This window comes from Nyctereutes procyonoides, unplaced genomic scaffold (assembly GCF_905146905.1).
Source record: "Nyctereutes procyonoides isolate TBG_1078 unplaced genomic scaffold, NYPRO_anot_genome, whole genome shotgun sequence".
In the NCBI taxonomy this organism is placed as follows: Eukaryota; Metazoa; Chordata; class Mammalia; order Carnivora; family Canidae; genus Nyctereutes; species Nyctereutes procyonoides.
The window spans coordinates 7,584,430-7,590,436 of NW_026575042.1; positions in this window are offsets into that span (position 1 = coordinate 7,584,430).

Below are 6,007 nucleotides of genomic sequence, written 5' to 3' on the forward strand. Positions count from 1 at the left end.
GGCATCTAGCATTGCACACCCTCAGTAAACAGGGTCTCTTTCCTTGTACTAGAATAAAAACCTTTTTTAAAAAAAGACTGTATTTATTTCAGAGAGAGAGAGCAGATATGTGTGCAAGAGCAGGGAGAAAGGCAGAGGGAAAGTGAGAGGGAGAAGCAGACTCCCTGCAGAGCAGGGACCCCAATATGGGCTCAATTCCAGGACTCTGGGCTCATGACCTAGCGAAGGGCAGACACTTAACTGAGCCACCCAGGCGCCCCTAGAATAAAAAACTCTAAGAGGGCAGGTGTGTTATCTGTCTTCTCCACTGTTGCATCATTAGGATGCAAAATATATAGTAAGCACTCAATAATCATTTATTGAATGACTGACTGACTGGACAAGTAAATTAAAAAAGGATAAAATGTACCATAACTTTGTCTACAATTAAAAACAATTTGTTTTAAAAAGACTGGAACATTTTTTAAAGACCTCTTTCTACATGGAGAAGGCACTAGGGAAGGCAGAGAAGCAAAAGGAACACAATAGTGGCAGAACCTAGACTTTATTTTAACTTGTTTTATAAGTCAGTTAGTTACAAAGATTGATATTTTAAGGAACCAAATCCTGGTAACACACCTCAGGACACACCAGTGGAAATGAGTACCACTGGAAAGAATCCCTTCCCTAGTGTTTTCATTCCTAATTTCCTAGATGTTTTTCTTTCAAGACTGAGCCATGTTGAATTCAAAGATTAGTTTAGGCCCAGGGAAAGAATCTGTCCAAACAGATTAATTTTTCCTCATCTCTTGGGGAGGCAACATTGCTTGCTGGCTAGGAGTGTAGGCTCTGGGGCCAGATGGCCAGGGTTCATGCTTGGCTTGGCCATTTCTTTACTCACTAGGCAGGGGGCCTAATCTGTAAACCTCAGTTTCTTCATCTATAAGATGGGCATAATAATACTATGTCTTAGATTGGATTACTATCTATAAAATGCTTAGAATGGCATCTCAAACACAGTAAGAGCTAGAGAACAATTGGATATTGCTGGTCTTTAGTAAATAACTTATAACACTGAAATTGTTAGGGTGCAAGGGTACCAGGTAATATACAGGTTGAACAAAACTGAAGCCAAGCACTCTTGTAGTTGTCCATTTTAACAGGCAAGATGCTAATGACTGTGGTTACGACTGTCCAGAGCTGACCCCTGCCAATGTCAGGAAGACCTCAAAGAGAATGGGTTCAAGCAAAACAAGTGCCCATAGCCTGCCTGGAAGTAGGCAAAGAGGAGTTCCAGTGAAGACTATGAGGAGGGGTGTCCCCAACTGGGGTGTTGTCACCAGCACCTGTTCTTCTCATGTGCTGCCCAGGCTTGAGAGCAGCATTTCCTTTCCTTTTCCTCTTGGTTCTCAAAGGTATCCACCCAGGGTTGGTTGGGTCTACACTGCACCTTCTTTGCCCTCCTCCTGCAGGGAACTTTGAGGATCTTCATTACTTGGAGAGGCCAGGAATTCTCTGGGAGCTGGCCAAACCCCTCTTTTAAACTTGGCTCCATGTCTGTAGGAGATACAGGATTTTTGGGGCCTGCAAACCAGTATTACCATCAAGTGTCCTATTTGTCCTGAAGGTGACTACCTTCCTGGGCCAGTCATGGCCTGTACAGCTCAGCGTTAGGTCTTCAAGGTGACCAGCTGCCCAGGGACCTACTGCCAGTATTTATCTTATTCCCATCTGTGTCACCCATGACCACATTTGCAGCCCTAGCCACAGGGTCTATCCTTTCTTTTTGGCTCAACTGTGCTCAGTCTCACACTCACCATTCTGTCCTGACCTTTGATTATGTTCTCAGAACTAACTCTAATGCTGGCCTTCAGGGCTCCTTGATACCACTCCCAACTGCTCCCGGGGCCTGATGCCAGCTATGTGGTCCGGCCCTGGGCCCTGAGCCCTGGGCCTTGGATCCTGCCCCATCACAGCCCCGTGAGGCTCCTTGAGAGGGAGCAAACTGTCCCAGAGAGGGGGCCTGGCTGATATGCGTAGGTATAAAATGAATCTAAGTCCACACGGAACTGTCTGGTCCAGCCGTGGCTGAATCAAATGTGAGGCCAGGAGGATGTGAGTGGATACCGGACCCCTGTGCAATGGGGGTTTGACCTGAGCTTCCTGCATAAAGTCGGGAGCCAGTGAAGACTGTCCGCTCGTTGAACTAGAAGTAGAAAAAGCCCATTCTGTGGCCTGGGAGAGCAGGGCTGGAGCTGCCCAGGAGAGCGGGCAAAGAAGCGTTGTCTGAGAGCAACTTGAGGCTGAGCCTGCACCGTGTGGGCGGGTGATGGCCCGATTCCCACCCCATAAGTGACCAGGAACAGAGTCATGCCAGAACCCCGGGCAAGGAAAGGAATAGAAACACAGCTCTGGAGCCTCTGGAGCCCCAGCCCCAGGAAGCGAGAAGCTGCTCTGCAGGGAAGCCTGCACATCCCAGGTGCTGGAAGGCCCACAGAGAATCACCAGAAGGAACTAGCCCCTGGGAGGGGGTGGTGGCAGACGCACAGATAGAACTGCACCCCCAAGGCAGATAAGAAAACTCCTAACAGCCTTGTGAGGATGACACCTGAAGAAGAGCAGGAGGAAGCCAGGCTGGGCAGGGGGTGGGCTCCAAGGAGGAACAGCAAAGCACAGAGATACGGGACGGGGGCGGGGGGGCGGGTGGCTGTGACACCCCCACCATGGGGACCGCCAGAGAAGGTGTGAGGCAGGCCGCGCAGTCATGAAGGCCACGTGCTCCTCGCTCAGTTCTTAGCCTTCGTCCCAAGCACTAACGAGAGACGGCTGCATGATAGTCTTGAGGTTTTCAGCTCAAAGCCATTTATCTTCCTTGAAAGTGCAGGGCCAATTTTGCTGCCAGCAATCTTGCAAAAGCAGCTTTTGCCAGTGTGGGCTCTAAAATATGAAATGCACATGGGGATGGTCCATTGCTCGAGCTGAATGCAATGCACAGAGTGCTCAGGGCAGGAACGGGAGGTGGCGGCGGGGGCGGGGGGAGGGGGCTATTTCATGTTTGTTTACTAGGGCTCTGTGCACCCCCATTGCTCACTCTCTGGGCCCAGGAGAATGAGGCTACAGCCAGCTGGCCTTTGTCACCAAGGGCCCCAGTCTGAACAGTTTCACAAGGATTTAGATGAGACCCCCAGCCCCTTGCGCCACTGCTCAGCTGGCGCAGGTGGATCCCACTCTCAAGATGGGGAGCCTGTGTTCCACAGCCAGCCGAAGGTGTGAATGACCAAAAGCAAACCAACTGAATGACTGGAGAATGATCTAAAGGGAAGGAGGGAATTGTGTGTGCCTTTCAAGAGCATTTTCCTCTTTCCCCCTCTCCCCACTTCTGCACTACAGAACAACTGCTGAGAAGCAGATGCCAAGCCTGGCCTCACCTGTACCCCTGGCTTCCCCACTATCTAACATGGTGCCCAGGAGTGAACTCACCTTCAGGCTCTGCCACGGGCAGGTGATCTCAGGTGAATGTCTGACATGGTGCATTTGCCTGTGCTGTGTGATGGTTGGAAAGACCAGGGATGGTGGGTCGTGTGTAATGATGGTTTGAAGCCCCATCCTGTACCATGCCAGACATAACTGTCAACACTTGTCTCAGTTACCTGTTGCCACAATTGTGCTGTACAGCAAACCACACAGAATCCAGCAGCTTAAAATCAGCATCTATTTAGCTCAAGGGCATCTGCAGTTCAGTGATTAAGGCTGGACAGTGCTGGTCTTGGCTGGGGCCCCCTGCATGAGGTGAGGGTTGGCAGGCTGTCTGCAGCAGCTCAGCTGGGGAAATTTGGCTCTGCTGCCTGTGCTTCTATCATCCTTCCAGCAAGCTGGCAGGCCATGTTCTCATGTGAGGATGCTGGATGCTAGAGCAGAAATGGAACCCTGCAAGCACCCTTGAACCTTCTGCTGTATCATTACCTGGGCCAAACTCAGAATTAAGAGGCAGAGAAACAGCGTCTCTTGATAGGAGGATTCCAAAAGTCACATTACAAGGGGGTGTACTGAATACAATGAGAGCATGAAGATTGGGATCCTTAATGCAAATGATTCATCAAAACACTTCCCAGCTCAGTACCCCCCAGCCACTGCCCATCTGTTGTGTTCATATGTGACCTCAGACCTATTTGCCATCACAATGATGAATTCACGGTCTTCAAGGTAGGTTTTGGGGAGCCCTTCGGTTCCAAAGTAAGGTGGGTGGGTGGCATCAGGGAACTCTGCAGGGGGAGGGAGAGGACGAAAAGGCAGGGCTCTGGGCCCTCCTCCCTGCTCGGAGCTGCTCCACTTTTATTTGGTTTAGATATTGGGGTTCTACATGAGATTCCTTTTTTTTTGAAAAAAGTTCTACCATCAAAACACTTTAAAAAGTGTCCTCTCCTTGAATGCATTCAGACCAACAGGAAGAGCAGGCTTAGCACAGATTTCCTTGGTCCCTGAAGAACCAGCACCTTGCTCAGCTCTGCCCGAGGCTCTCCTCAAAGGCCACTGGGAGAAAGTACTTCAGGGAATCAGTGATTGCATGTTCCTTACAACTCTTTAACAAGAGTCCCCTGTATGCACGATATTTATTTCACAGCCAAGTGCCAGTTAGAGTTTCACTGTATTTTCTCCCCTGGACGGTGAGAACTATTTTATGTATCAGATAACATGTCTCCCTTTCCACCTCGGCTACCTGGAAGCTTGGTGCCAAATTCAGATCACAAGTTTACACAACTCAAAACTAGAATGGCCCAAGAGCTTTTAAAATACAGAGCCGTCAACTGCAGATTCTGTTTCAGTCCGGACTGGGCCACTGGGCTGTCCCTGCTGGCTTCATTATTTCTGTTCTCTTCCCATCCCGGACTTGCCCTCTGAGTCTGCCATATGCACACTCTGGCTCTGATTGTTCTTTTGTACAACGTGGTCCAGTTTTCCTAGGCCCCAACTCACATGAGGCTGCTCGCAGGGCCGGTGAAGGCAGTGCCCAGCTGGAGGGAGGCAGACAGATCTTCAGTGTGCGGGGAGGGGGTGTAGTGCCCCCACTGAGGGCACCCCTCTCTTCCAGGGAGGAAGACAGAAAGAGAAGAAAGAGAAAGAGAAGCAAGGCCTGGCATCCTCTCCCTCCAGACACCCGGCAAGGGACCCAGGCACCCTGGCTCACCTCTGCACCCCTGGGACTGTGGGCTTGCTTGTCCTCACTTTACTAATCAGGATTCACTTTTAGGCGTGTTTTATAGCTGTTTGAAAAGTTGAAGCTGGGTTTCACTGAGCAGTGGCAGGAATAGAAGCTCAAACAAGAGGGCGCTCCAGGCTGGGAGGGTGCCCCTGGTCCTGTGACCATGCCCGCTGGGATTCTTTCCTTGCGGGGAGTGGGCTATGTTAGAGCTGCCTCCGCGGAGGAGGGGTGAGGGGAGGATGGCAGGGGTGTGGGGAGAGGGAAGGGGCTCTTGTAGAAAACAGCTGGCAAGGTGGCCCCCGAACCACGTGCCGGTCATCGGAAGCTGAGGCCAAAACGTCAGATGTCAGAACAGAAAATGATGGGCCCTGGTTGACGGTCTCTATGCTGGGCAATTGGCATGATTTGTTTGTTCTTGTTTTTTCTCTTTAGCAACAACAAAAAACTTTTCATTTGAATCCCTGGGCTGTCTTCACAACAAGCGCCCTCCTCAGTCCCCATCCTCCTCCCCTCCCCCACCTCCCTCTGGGAACCATCAGTTTGTTCTCTCTCCTTACAGAGTCTGCTTGCCTGCTCTGTTTGAACTTTCCTGACAACCCCAGGTGAGGAAACTGAGTCCCCTTTGAGCTCAGGAAGGATGCTGCTAACCCAGAAGGTGGGATCTGAATTCTGAGCTCCGGGCTTGGTGATCCCAGACCTTCCCCTGGGCCTCCGCAGATTCCTGCTCTGTCCCCAGCACCCACATTCTGCTCTGAACTCTCCCGTTTTCTTGAGTCAGCGAAACCCTTACTGTCCTGAGGGGACTCTGACTCCCTGCAGCTTTCTGGA